The sequence below is a fragment of the Columba livia genome, chromosome 1 (assembly GCF_036013475.1).
Source record: "Columba livia isolate bColLiv1 breed racing homer chromosome 1, bColLiv1.pat.W.v2, whole genome shotgun sequence".
NCBI classification, from domain to species: Eukaryota; Metazoa; Chordata; class Aves; order Columbiformes; family Columbidae; genus Columba; species Columba livia.
In genome coordinates, this window is record NC_088602.1 from 179810918 (window position 1) to 179825243 (window position 14326).

At 35.6% G+C, this 14326-nt stretch overlaps 1 protein-coding gene across 3 annotated transcripts in view; it reads right to left on the bottom strand.

The window, feature by feature from the left end:
• The window catches only part of TMEM117 (transmembrane protein 117), a 207404-nt gene that overhangs the window by 127077 nt on the left and 66001 nt on the right, over positions 1-14326 (bottom strand). Inside the window, exon 1 of one of the 3 annotated variants that reach the window (XM_065048612.1) lies at positions 3250-3353. The exons of the other annotated variants lie outside the window; for them this stretch is intronic. The gene's annotated coding sequence lies outside the window, so the exon portion shown is untranslated. Of the gene's footprint in view, positions 1-3249; positions 3354-14326 lie in introns of those variants that run through there. 3 annotated transcript variants of the gene reach the window in all.

The following is a 14326-nucleotide window of genomic DNA, read 5'->3' on the forward strand; positions in this document are numbered from 1 at the left end:
ACAATATGTAAACATGTATTGAAGGAGTATAATTGCTGCTAAATAGGCTGTTTTTAAAAAAATATATTTTTGCTTATTTATTACTGTATTAGTACAGTGTGATAAGTTTGAATTTTGCCATTTTTGTTTCCAGAGTTCTGCTACAGAGACATGTCAGGGTATCTGAAGCAGAGGAGACATCCTTTACAGGCTAGAAGGTGATTTCCCTGACACACAGGCTTTAAATGACAATTTCAAATCCATTCACATTACCTTTTACGTAAGATATGAAGATATGTGATTTGGCTTCTGTGTTTGCAGTGCCAATGCTGCTGGTACCTCTGTCTCTTTTTTCAAAGTTACCAGGAGTAAAAAATGGTCAGGAGCATTTTACTGTCATTATAAAATGGTAGGTCATTCAGAGTCTGTAATCGCTTGAAGGAACATACTGTTTTTAATAGATTGGGAGAAAAAATAAATAACTGGAAATACAAGCGTATTTATAAAATGCAAAAAACTTGCCAGTTCTCAAGTTGAAAATAATATTGTGGTTTGATTTAAAAATTGTTACTTATACTTAGAAATATTTAGTTTTATTTTTTTTCAGCCTGTTTCGATGATCATTCTAGCTTTCTTTCCAAATCTGCAAATCATAAGCATTTGCATCATTTTAATTTATTTTGCTGTTTGGGACAGGAAATCCTTCCAATCTGAAAAAAATCTTGGGAGACTGAAAAAGAGTTTAATGTCCGAATAACTTTAGATTAGCATTTCTTATGCAAGTTTTTTCTTTCAGAAAAACGTATTTCTACCTCAAACTACAATGCAGAATAAGGTCAGATATTCCTTTAGAGGATTCAAAGTTTAACTACAGATATGAAAACATTCATCTTTCAACAGTAAGGTAATTTAAAGCCTAATTACATCTGAATAGTATCAAAATCAATTGACCAATTTCCTGATTTCTATAGAAATATTATTTTTTCACAAGAAACTTATCATGTTTCTTTATGAGCCAGTACCACAGTATGTAAACAATGCTGTGAGAGAATGAGTAAAATGGACCATGCAGGTCTTGTAATGAGTATTTTAAATCATTGAAACCAAACTGGGACTTCATATCATTAAACTTGTAAAAAATAGTACAGAAGTGTTAAGGTTGTAGAACAGGTGAGTTAACTAAACTGATTTTTAAAAAATAAGTATTTCTTTGAATTATTCTCTATAAAGACAAGTAGTATTTGTAATGAATGAGTCAGGAACTAGACCAGTCAGTGACAACATCTGAGACTGAGTGGAAGGATGGTGGGGCAGAGTCCTGCTACATTGCATTGCAGAAGTATAATTTTAGTAAAAAAAGGAAGAGTGAGTAAGTAATCCCTGCTCGGAGCTTGTGGGGTGCTCATTGAATTAGCAGAAACAAAACTGGACTTCATGGATGTTCAAGCATAAGATGAAGTTTTCTTAAGTGTTAGATTATTGACAGATCCATCAAATAATTAGTAATAATTAAATAAAGCAAGTAAAATCACAGAAAAAAAAATAGGTTGGAAGAAAACTCAAGGGATGAACTTGTCCAACCCCTCATGTTAAATATGGCTAAGTGGCCAGATCAGATAGCTCAAGGCCTTGTTTATGCTTACAGGCTGTTTATTTTAAATTATGTTCATTTAAAATTATTTATTTAAATCTAAATCCTTTCTCAAAAGCAAAGACAACATTTGTTAAACTCCTGAACAAAATTCAAAAGGGTGCTAGGAATGACTGCACTTTACAGTTGACTGCTCTGTATTTCTAGTTCAAGTGATGTCTTTGATTATGACAAGACCTCACCCAATTTACCACAGTGCTAAAGAGCCAAGGATTTAGCACAGAATACTGCTATGCAAACAGCTAAGATTTTCCCTTTCCTATCCTGCAATCAGAGTTCAATAAAATAAAGGAAGATGGCACTTCATTTTTAACCTCACATCATTACATAGTTTAGTTTTTGTTAAATATTCCCCTCAAAATAAGAGAAATGTATTTTATATTAGTGTAAATAATATAAAAGTTAAACATACACACAGACACCTTTTTCTTATGCAGAATATCAGGTGTTTGGGTTTTTTTGTTTTTTTACATTGAGAGACAGAATAATTCAAAACGCAATTAAATCGTACAATTGTACAATTAAATGAAAATATAAACTCTGTTTCCTATAGGATCTTTGTGTTGTATATAGGCAAAGCCTGAACAAAAAATGGAGCAAAGGCCCTTGGAGAACCTCTGCTTAGCTCCTTCTTCACAAACACTAAGGGCTTTCACATCTACTCCACGGATTCCACCAGGGGGTGAGGGAATCTCTCAGCATGCCAAGTGAATGATGAAAGAAGACCACCAATGGACCCAAAACAGAGAAAAATATGTGTAATAGGGGAAGCAGAATATTAAAAAAAAAATACTTAAAAGGAAGAAGGGTAGGAGAACTGGGAAACTGGGCTGACAAAGTTGATGGGAAGGAAATGATGATGAGTATACACAGAAATGCAGAAATACATTTCAAGAACAAAATATTTGAAAAGGAAGAAAGGTCAGATGCTAGAATGGAACAGATGTGGTCGCGATCCTCAAATGTTTTCAGGAAAAGTGTTCAGATTCAGCTGTATTTTGCTACTCCTTTTGTAAAGATTCAACTGTCGAGAATCTCAGCATTGTAGACCAAGTCTCACTGCAAGAAGAAAAAAGGACAGATGCTTCCTTCCTTGAAAAGCACCCAGATAAAATCTTATTTTCAAACAAAGAAATAGGTCCAAGCTTTCTATAATGTTTACTTTACTGCTTATAGCTGCTTATGGATGCTTTACTGTATTAGGGTGTGTGCAGATAAAGGGAGACTGAGATTTCAGTTTATTCAAGGAATTGAGAGAGTATATCAGCCCAGAACATCAATACATAATGGCACAAATAACTGCACGAAGGTCTTATGAAGACCCAAAATGGTATTAGCATGTCAGCCTTCCTAAGCTTCTCAAAGAACCACATCAGTAGAAACAATAATTCAGCCCAAAACCCATGTTTTTTCAGATTGAAGACAGATAATACAATTTGATTCAGTCACAAATGAACCCTAAATAAGAACCTTCTGAAACACTTCCTCTGAAAATGTTTTGTTCTAAAATGTTATCCATGTTCTACAGTCTATATACACATAGCCAGTACTCAGTTCATACACTGAAATAAACTAGGAAACTCTCATATGAGAAAAAGTTATTATTTAAAGCTACTTACAGGTACAAAAGAACAGGAAATATCTTTTTGTTCTGTATGTTTGGGTTTGTATCTGTTGAAGATGAGTGGTGTATATCAGTCTTGCTGCAGTCTATAAAACCAGGCTGGAATACAGAAACTGTTGGGAGTTAAGAAGTAATGATCTGCCATTCTCACAAGTACCTTTGAGAAGAAATGGAAAGAAAATCTGACATGACAACTCAGGAGCTGGTCTGAGGATTTGGTTGGCTTAACTCACAATATAATAACAGCAGCAGATTGCAGAGCAGATGGAATAGAGCTAGACTTCAAGCAATATACAAATCAATAAACCGAGGAGATTGCTTCTTTACTATATTACTTGAAAATGATATATAAAGAACAACTGGGTCTAGGGCCAGTCATCTGACAAGAGCTGGCATACGATCCTGGCAGAGAATTACACATGGAAAATGCAGGGAAGAAGACAGTCTGTTCTTTCACTCTTTGGCTGACAAAGCAAACATCTCTATCATGACTACTTGACCATCCAATGGTTGATATAATCTGAAGAGTCCAATGTATAATAGATCTGCTGTAAATTTGCTCTGTATTTTACTGACTGTTACACTTTCTTACACTACTCAGCATTTTAAATGAAAACATCACTGAAATAAAGTGGGGAGATGTCAAAAGTTTTTTGAGAATTTTATCCTCAAATCAACATAATTGTCCATTTTGCAATACAGTCTTCTTTTAATGACTTGAAAATGAGTTATCAGAACACAGATATGTCAGAATCAAACACTGCAAGTGTTTGCTCAGGCACTATCACTTGTAGTAGAACTTTAAGACATACAATGGAAAAAAGACACAAATTGTGATGTGAACTTCATCCTCAGAAATAATATTCTCCTAATTTTTCCCAAGTAAAGGACTAGCACATCATCAAACAATGGAGAGGTACATGTATGTGCATTTTTGATACCCAGACACTAAACTTTGGTGGTTTGGTCCATATTTTTAAGGCCTGTTAGTTACAAATACTGGGTTTCATCTCATTTCATCTCATCATCTCACCTCATCTACAGACTTAAAAAAAATAATAATAAAAAAAAGATCCCCTAGAAAAGTGCACTTCTCTCCACAGTCAATGGAGAAAAATAAGCACTTTACAGAAGTAATTTGTCTGACTTATCTGAGACATCTGCACTGGGTTTGGCTGGGATGGAGTTAGTTTTCTTTATAGCAGCTCATATGGTGCTGTGTTTTAGATTTGTGACCAAAAAGGTGTTGATAACACACTAGTGTTGCCTACTGAAATTAACCTGCAAGAATATCTCCAAATCAGACGAATCATCTTCTGGAGATCTCAGTTCAGTTAAATGTAAACGTAGTTGGTTAACTTTAGACTCATCTTTATTGGATTCTTAAACTGTGAGATATGACAAGAAATGAATTTTTAAGAGTGGTCTCACATCCATAAAATGTCCTTGCAAGTCTGTGCACATCCCAAACTGCAACTAAAACCAGTGAGATACTAAAGATAAAATATGCAGTTTTGGAAAAGACCATTCTAACTGAAAAAAATTACCTTTTATTTAGTTGTAAGTTTGAAAAAGATGTTTTCAAATAGCGTAAAAGATTACATGAGAAAATATTGTCAGCAAGAAACCTTTACAAAAACGAGTAAATTGCAATTAAGATTTCATTAAAATACTAAGTCAAATTTAAGGTTGAACAGATGGCTAGTAGGATAGATATAACCAGAATTAAACTATGGAGTAAATATTCTATCTTTGTCTAACGTTCATCATGGAAACCCTTTCAAAGTGCTACTGTTCAACAATAATCTGATCCAGAGACAGTTTCATACTATCTGAAAGTTATCATCCATATGTTACTAGCTGAAGCAAATAGTGTCATTAATAAGAATACCTTGAGATCTTTACATGTGGATGCTCACAAAGCTTCAGGAGCAATACCAATGTATTTTATGGTATTTCCTTAGTTTACTTATTGATTATGTGGGAAATCTTGTAATTAAACTGGTATTCTACAATGATGAATGGAAGAAAGAGAAGGTTGCAGGATGGCTTTCAGTGCAATTATAAACCCTTTTCTCTGCTCAGGAACTGCCACTGCAAAAATTCTCCCAGCATTCTGAAGCCAACTGAAGACATGATAATGGTTAAAAGTGCCTACTCTGAAGCAGACAAGATAAAATGCAATTCTTCAGTTAAAAACATATCTTTTAAAGCCTTGTACAATATTTTGTTCTTTAAACAAGAAGATAAAGATAATAAACAGCTCACTTTCAAGCAGTAATGGACACACCACTATGAAGGTAGAAGGCAGTAAAATACTGTGAGACTTATTCAACAGAAAATACTGGCTAGAGGTGGAGTATGACTAAATTATCATATTTCAAGGCTTTTAAATCCCATTTGTAATTAGAATTTAAATACATCTTTCTTTAAACTTTTATTATTTTTAAAAATAAATATTTCACTAAGTGTATATCAGATATAGTGCTCACTAAGTGTTTTTCAAATGTCTTTTTCAAATGCTCACATGATTACAGAAAAGGAATTTGTATCCAAAGACAGGTCACAGCATTAAATCAGTCATAAAACTGCACATCTCCTTTTGACATATGTATTGAGTCTGCCTGGGATGGGCGTAACTTTCTTCATAGCACCACATAATAGTGCTGTTGTTTGCATTTGTAGCTATAATGGTGTTGATAACACACCAGTATTCTAGCGATTGCTCAGTTCTTGTGCATCATCAAGGCATCTCCAACCCACCACTCAAAAGGGCAGTTGACTGGAGATGGGCAAGAGACTGGCAGCGAACACAGCCAGGACACCTGACCTGAACGCGCTCAAGAGATTTTCCATACTGTATGGCGTCATACTCAGCAATAAAAAGGAGGGGAGAAAGGAGGAGAGAGGGACATTCATGGTTATGGCATTTGCTTTCTGAAGCAATTGCTATATGTGTACTGAGGCCCTGCTTCCCAGGAACTGGCTGGACATCTGCCTGCTGGTGGGTAATGAATAAATTCCCTCTTTTTTATTTGCTTCTGTGCGTGGCATTTGCTTTTCTACTTAAACTGCCTTTACCTCAACCCACAAGCTTATTATTTTCTTCACCACAGAATCACAGAATCACACAATCGACTGGGTTGGAAAAGACCTCAGAGATCATTGAGTCCAACCCTTGGTCCAACTCTAGTCCGTTTACTAGATCATGGCACTAAGTGCCATGGCCAATCTCAGTTTAAAAACCTCTAGGGACGGCGAGTCCACCACCTCCCTGGGCAGGCCATTCCAATGCCTGATCACTCTCTCTGTAAAGAATGCCTGATCACTCTCTCTGTAAAGAATTTCTTTCTAATTTCTTTCTAATTTCTTTCTAATTTCTTTCTAATATCCAGCCTAATTTTCCCCTGTCTTGTTGAAGAGGGGGAGTTTGAGAATGACTGGGTGGGGGTCTGACCGCCAGCCAAGGTCAATCCACCACAATGTACTGTGTTAATGGTGACTTCCTAGTAGCAAAAAGAGTTCACAACTGATAAAGTACTACTGTGATTTAATTTTAATATGACTTTAAATAACAGCAAAATAACATTTCGAATATGAATTACAATGCAAAGTTTCTGGTAGGATTTTCAGAGATGCTCAGCACCTACATTGATCTTTTTGAACATTACCTTCATACATATTTAGCTCTCAATTACATAGTATTAAAATAAACACAATTAGAGATTAAAAAATATATGTATCTTCATATGCTAACATCAGTTACTTACAAAACCAATACCAACAGGTCTGTAAAATTCCACTCTCACATTTTGTTCAACTCACTTTAATCTAGATAGAAGCACTGCATTCCTATTTATACGTCAACCTGATATCATCCACTTTCAGTCACTGTCTGGGACATTTACAACCCTTAGGTTTTCAGTTCAAAATTTATGAAGCAGAAAACCTCACAATATCATATATTTATATTTATAATAAATGTATCAACTTAATGAGAACTCTCAACACTAACAGGACAACGCAGATAATCTATGCAAAACCTAAAAAGGAAGCACGCCCATGTTAGTGAGTTTATCTCCCGTAATGTTTAAAGAACCTGTTATTGTCTTCCTTTGAAGGCCATTCAGTCAGTAGTCTGTCACATTTGTGAACTGAAATTCAATTTCTTGTTCTGTACTGCAAATGAAACCAAAATCCTCTGCGAGATAAGAAAAAAAAAAAAAAAAAAGAACAGACTGTGACCCTGTCCCTTTTGATTTACTGGCTGTAAAGGCACATTGTGCATTACACTGAGTCAATCTCTTTGATTTCCCCAAAGGTTGTATCTTGGGGCTGGCAGGAGATCTGCCCCTTGCAGGAATCCAGTTCCACTTTTTCACCACCAGTTTTCACATTTCCCATTATACTACAGGGTGGTCATTTGCCAGCACTTTTTTTCTGTGCTGACCAGAATTCAACTGTTCTACAGGTGATTATTGCAAAAAAAAACAGGCAAGTAGCAGTGCAAAAGAATGAATTTTACATATTTTCATCTTTTTCTACTTCTCATGAAAACATAGAATAATTTAGGTTGGAAGGAACCTCTGGAGAACACCTACTCCAAACTCCTGCTCAAGACAGGGCTGATTTCAACCTCATCAGGTTGAAGGAAGTCAAGATCTTCCCTCAAAAGTAGAGAACAACTCAGGGTGTTGTTGAAGTTTCAAACCTCCACAACTGCAGCAGAGTCAGAGGTGAGGAGCACACGAGGGATACCTACCACTACGCTGAAGATGCCACTTGGGAAACTGCTTAGAGTTTTATTAAAATAACAATATAAATACCCCTGCCCTGTTTTGCAGATTGGATGACCCATTTCAGGAAGACTGACAGCAGCAGACACTCCAGAAGGAAGGTTTGCTCTGTGCTCTGCTGGTTTAATTACTTTAAATACATTTCAACTGATCACATTTGGAAAGATGAAGGCAAACACTCCACTCATCTAAATTTGAAGTGAAAGTAATAGCACTTTTTGCCAGAAACATACTATTTTTCTTAGTTTTAAGTTTTTCTTTCCCTTTTTTTTTTTTCTGATAAGCGTTCTGAACTGATGAAAAAGTGCACTCAAGTTTTGAAAATTTCACATGAACTACATTCATCTTGGCAGTAATCATGTTGTTACAGAAAGGAAAACACTATGCAAAATAAAAACAAAAGCGTTCACTGTTTTTGGGCTGAAAAGCCTACAAAGACTTCTTGTTAAACAAGGATTTACTAATAGAATGATAAAGAAATAGCTATACATTTAGCTAGTTAAGAAGGCATCTTCATTTGGCTAGCTTTGGTCTTTAACTGAGCTGCTGAAATAGTAATTAGCAATTTTTTAAATATTTCTTTTTTTCTGTTTCCTTAAAGGAAAGTGAGAGTTTGGCATGAATTCATCGCATTGTCAGGACACATTTCTAAGACTAAGAGAACCTCTTCTTACAAGCAGACCACTCAAGGTTGAAAGAAAGCATCTCACAGATGAGGAACACACGGGTCTCCTCCATAAGACAGCTGGGTTCTTGATGTGCTGTGGTCATGATACATTTCCATTACTTTTCCAACATCTTGTGTTCCCTCTAATCTGTTGCAGGCTTGACAATGTCTGGCACAGCCCCATATCCAAACTGTAACTGGTATGGCTGGCTGTAACAACAAATACAGTGCTGCCTTGTTATGCAGATGTACCTGTGGGAAGACAGCAGCAGCCATATGGCTTTTTCCAGACAGAGGAACAAGTTAGGGTTTGGAAAATAAGCATATGAACTCTGCTGATATGCTGCTTTCAGTCTGGAAGAGAAACAGCCTCACCAACAGAAGTTTCTGAGGGTTTTCTATCCCTTTTCTTATTGCTCTATTTTTACCACAGTCCTAGCAGTCAGCTTATCGTTACATTCATCTCTCTGCATGTCTCTCAGGTAAGGTTTAGTTACCAGCACTTCTATTTCTCACAAAGTTATACGACTACCCTGAGACAAAACTGAAATCTCAAAAGAAAATCTGTTTCTAGAAAATACAGAAATTAGTCTTTTTTGCCTGCAAAATAGATGTTCATTAACCTTAAGCTATGCAGCAGCATACTGCTTTATTTTTCTCTGTTAGCTTTTAATTGCTGACACTTTTAGTTATATAAAATCTAGTTTTAGAGCCTTCTCATCTGCAAATCTTTTTCCATTGCAATCAGTTATTCAATAATTACTATTTACAGGGATGACATTAAACAATGTTTATCTAGTCAAAACATGGATGATTGCTCTTTGAGTCAATGTAGAAGAAACCCCAAGTGATTTGGCCAGACAGGCAAGATATGATACAGCTATGCTTTGGAGGTACTCCCTTATTAAGGATTTGTTTACATTAAAAGGTGTCATGTTTTTCTTATTCCTCAATTAAAAAACAAAAAAAAAGGCAACAGTTTACTTCAAAACAATGAAGGCAGAAAAGGTTGGCTTGGAATGGGACTAGGAAGTTGATCCTATTTCTGTAAATGCTGAATGGACTGAAGAGACACTCAGTGTTCTAAGTCCTTCAAGAGAGAAAGTAATCAAGTGCATACCATTTTCTTGATGCTGCCAGCAGTGCCAGTTTGGAACAAATATTAGCTTTCAATATTCTCAGATGACCTCTAGGGCAGAGAAAACCTAGAAAGTGGAACAGCTTTTATGTTAGTGGGAACAGTTTTTCCCACAGATAGTCTGGGGATAAATTCCCCAAAAGGTAAGAAAGGGAAGTAAGATATGATGACACATGTCTGACAGGCCAAATTTGGAATGCTGACACTTCACATTCTTACTGTTGTAAGATAAAAACCCATTCATTTGTTAAGAATTCTTGGAAACTTTTTCTGAGACATTTTCAAAAAAATATAAGCACTATGGTCAGAATAAAGCATACACTGAGTATAAGGTAAAAGTAGGTTTCAGTTTCAACACAATTCATCCTGAAGTTCTTCTGGCCAGGGCTGCAATAAAGAAAAAGAATTTGACATGATAAAGAAGACATCAGTAGTAAGAAGAAAAGGGTAATGAAAAAGTTTATCATCAATCTCTCTTCTCTTGGGCAATGGAGGCACTACGGTGAGCTTTCTTACTGGAAAGAGATTTTTGCCACAACAAAGAGGCTTTCATTATTAATAGGTAGCTCTTTCAAAAGCTGATGCCCATGGCTGCAGAAAGAAATTTATGTTTAAGGCAGGCTGAGTAAGTGACTACTGTTCACTGGAATGAAAGCCCTGAAACACTAGCGTGGCAAGTGCCAAGAAGAAAAGCGATATTGAAAGAGAGGAATTCGTATATATTTGTTATTTCAGACTCTGCATGGCCTCTAGTCTCACTCATCAGTCTTTTCTTAATGGAGTGAAACTACTCATAGTTGATAAGTTTATAAGTGGAGATAAAGGTCAAGGTCATTCACCTTCAGTTCTGTAGTATGATTTTCAAGCTCTGACTGCTACTTGCTTGCAGATACTGCTTACATAGTTTTGCCCTAATCTGCATGGTGTCCAATTGAAGTTAATTTCTTTAATATTTTAACTTTTAAATTACTTGTTTACAAAGTTTTCACTAGAATATTTGATTTTCAATTAAAAAATAAGGCATGTGACAGTTAACAGAGTAGTTGTGGATTTACAGATTTAAACGCTGTAAAATGTAAACCACAATAATCCGCTCTGATCTGCATAATTCAGGTCATAAAATTCTATATAGTAATTCTTAACAGAAATTGACTCTTTCTAGATGTGGTTAAGTCCATTAAAAGTATTTATTTCAGTACTCTAAGCATACATACAGAGGGTGTACACATCACCAATTTTTTCCAGTAGTTACTTAATCTCACTATTAAATATCTGCACTTTATTCTGACACTGAATTTGTCCAGACTGCATTCAGCTACTGTATGTTTCACCCCTTTGCTAAACTAAATGCACCATTACCAGAAACCTTATCTTCCATCTCAGTAATTAAATGCTTCATTTAAGTTCCTCATGACTTGCTCCTGTATAAACCAAACACTCTCAAGCCACAAAGCATGCTTTTTGCTCTATTCTTAAAGTTTTGTGCCTTTTTTTTTTAATTCCCATGAATTGTCATATGGAACCTGTATGATACTGTATCCATGTCTCCTTATTTTAGGAAATAATCCGAGTTTAAACATTACCTCATTTGGTGAAGGTTTAAAAAAAATAATGTTAAATTCACTGTGGTATGTATCATAACGTTATACTTGCCATGCACAAAATAAGAGCATTGCTCTACTAGGAGTAGTTGCAGTAGCAGAAAAGTGTTTTGCTGGTACATGTACTCATTTATGAAAGTACCGATTCTGTTGAAACCATCTACAGTGTTATTCAGGTACTGTGCTATTTTTATGCTATTGTTTTTACTTTTGGATAATTCTTTTCATTAATTATTTTTTTCATCAGAGGTAGGAAGAAGTAGAGTTTATGTGGGTTTTGTTAATAAAATTGGCTGCTCCTTTCTTATAGGGTGAAGGAAAAAGCTGTTACCTATTCCTTTATGAAGCTATCAAGAAAGTGAAGCAGTTCCCTCTTTCCATTTTGTCTACTTATTCCTTCTTCAAAGTCAACAAAGAGGAATTGATTATTATAGCTGACCTTGATCCCACCAAAATTCTTTCTGAGGTGTGAAAAGCTTTACGGTAATTGCTGCAATTTGGATGAAAACATTAATAAGCCACCTGACTTCCCTGAAACAATTAGTTCTACAGTCCTTGCAAACTTGGCCTCTGAATAAAATCAAACCTTACAAAGGAAACAAGTAGCAAGGACAGATCAAAGCCACAGAATGATCAGGGATGTGACTCTTTTCCTAACACATTTACAAGTTCACCACACACCTAGGCCTAACAAATGTTATCAAATATTTTTTCCCCTTTTTCCATCGATTTTTAGCAGCATTTTTAAGAGAGACGTAATGTGGATGTTTCTCTCCTATCTGCAACGAGAAATCTCACATGTCCTCAATCAGTTAAATTCAGGTCTACAGTTTAAGAAAATCTCCCATTTCCAGTCATGAACCCATCAAACAGGAAGCAGAGAACCTGAAAAATGGAACTTGTGGGGAACAAGGTGAAAGAATTTCTTAAAGGTCAGTGCTGGAACAACAGACCCAAGCTAGAAAAGGCTAGCATAATGGATTGCTGACTTCCCAGATCAAACTGCCGTTTCAGTCAGGACGAGGAATATGGGCTCTGCAGGTGGGGACGACAGTTTCAACACAGTGGGCCACCAATTTGACACAGTTCTAGCTCTCATCTCAGAATTTTTGAGCAACTAAGATCCTGAAGGTAAAAGTGTGAAGTAGCAAAGTGAAGCTGCCTCTGAGAATTCAGGTGGTGTTAAGACAACTTGCTTTGGTTTGAAAAAAATACTTCTTACTAAAGCAGATGAGGATTCAACTTTTGGTTGGACAAGAGCTCGCTACAACCAAGTTCTTCTGGCTGGAGGAGAAACAAACATGCTTAAGATTTGCTGTTTCTTCTCTCTTCTCCTGTGGTCTAGCTCTTTCTGTTCAGTTAACATTGTCAGAGTCTTGAGCAATATAAAGAAGACAATTCCCACAGCAATCTGAAGAGACCCCATGCTAAGGATGGATTTGTAAAGTTAAACCAAAAATGGTGCAAGTACACATTTTAACACCTGACTAATGTTCACACTTAAGTTCAAACAATGTGTGTGAGATATTCCGAGCCTGATTTTATTTCAGTTCTTTCTGGAAACAAGAACAAGTCACTCATGTTCAATAGTACTGGTCCCCCCCTCTTACTGACTTACGATGGTGTTCTTTAGTGATGTTGACAACAGCACATTTTCATTCCTTCTACAATTCCGAATATTAAACTGTATTAATAAATAAAAATTGGTATAGGTAGATAAAGAAATGGTGCACTTTTGCATGTAGGGATTCAACTTCATTCCCGACTGATTTAATCCAAATAGGCTTTTGTTATAATATCCTTGGACAAAAAGGCTATTATGAATCAAAATGAATGTTTCTTAAAATCTCGAATCAAAACACACATTCCTTTAAGCCAATCTTGTACAGAACTCACACTGTTCATGTGCTAGTAGGACACGAGTCATATCCAGTCAAGTTTATTGGAAAATAGTTTTGTAAATTCTGCTTTTGACCAAATCAATACTACTGTTAGAATGAAAAAACAAGTCACACGGTAACTGCATGAGCTACGACTTTGCACCAACAACACTTAGTATGTTTTGCACGAGTTCTTAAAAAACTGCATTACACTGCCATAAAATAAGACTAAAATATCAGTATGTTACTCATTAATTTATTCTGACAGGATTTCACTAATGGAATTGCAAGGCATCATGTTACTAATCTGCTAGACTTCCCTAAAATAACCTGCTCAATGAGAATAGAGATTTATGTGTATATTCAGTCAGAGGGTTTGTATCTTGGATCTATTCCAGCCTCGAAATAGGTCCCACTGGGAATCATTCACTTTCTAATCGGTAATAGTCAATAACTCTAGAAGCTCAATTTAACAGCTCCAAATCAATGTAATCAAACAAACAAATTCCAAATTTAAGACGTTATTTTAAAGCTATCAGACTACAGGATTTATTATTATTTAATACCCAATTCCCTCCACAACAAAATATAAGTTTAATAATTAATTATTTCTGTCTCCTACCATCACAAATTGCTTAGAAGAATATGTAAAGTTTGCAGAGAGGGAGTTCAAAATCTCAGCTTTCATAATATTTCAAAATTCTCAACTTAACATCTTTTTAATTGTGTTCTAACAAAAAGGGCTAGGGCTGAACATGGGCTTCTAAATTCACAAGTGCAGTTCTAAGGGTTTAACCTAAACAATCAGATACTAAATAACTTATCTCTGTACCTCCATGAAGAGTGAAATTTAAAATTGTGAAATCCATAATACTGATGACAGTTTATCATAAGTTTTCAGTAGTTACTTTTAAAATTAATTAATGAAGATGAGATCAGAGTGAAACAGTATCTATTCCTGGTTGATTCACTACTAAAAGCAAAAAGAAC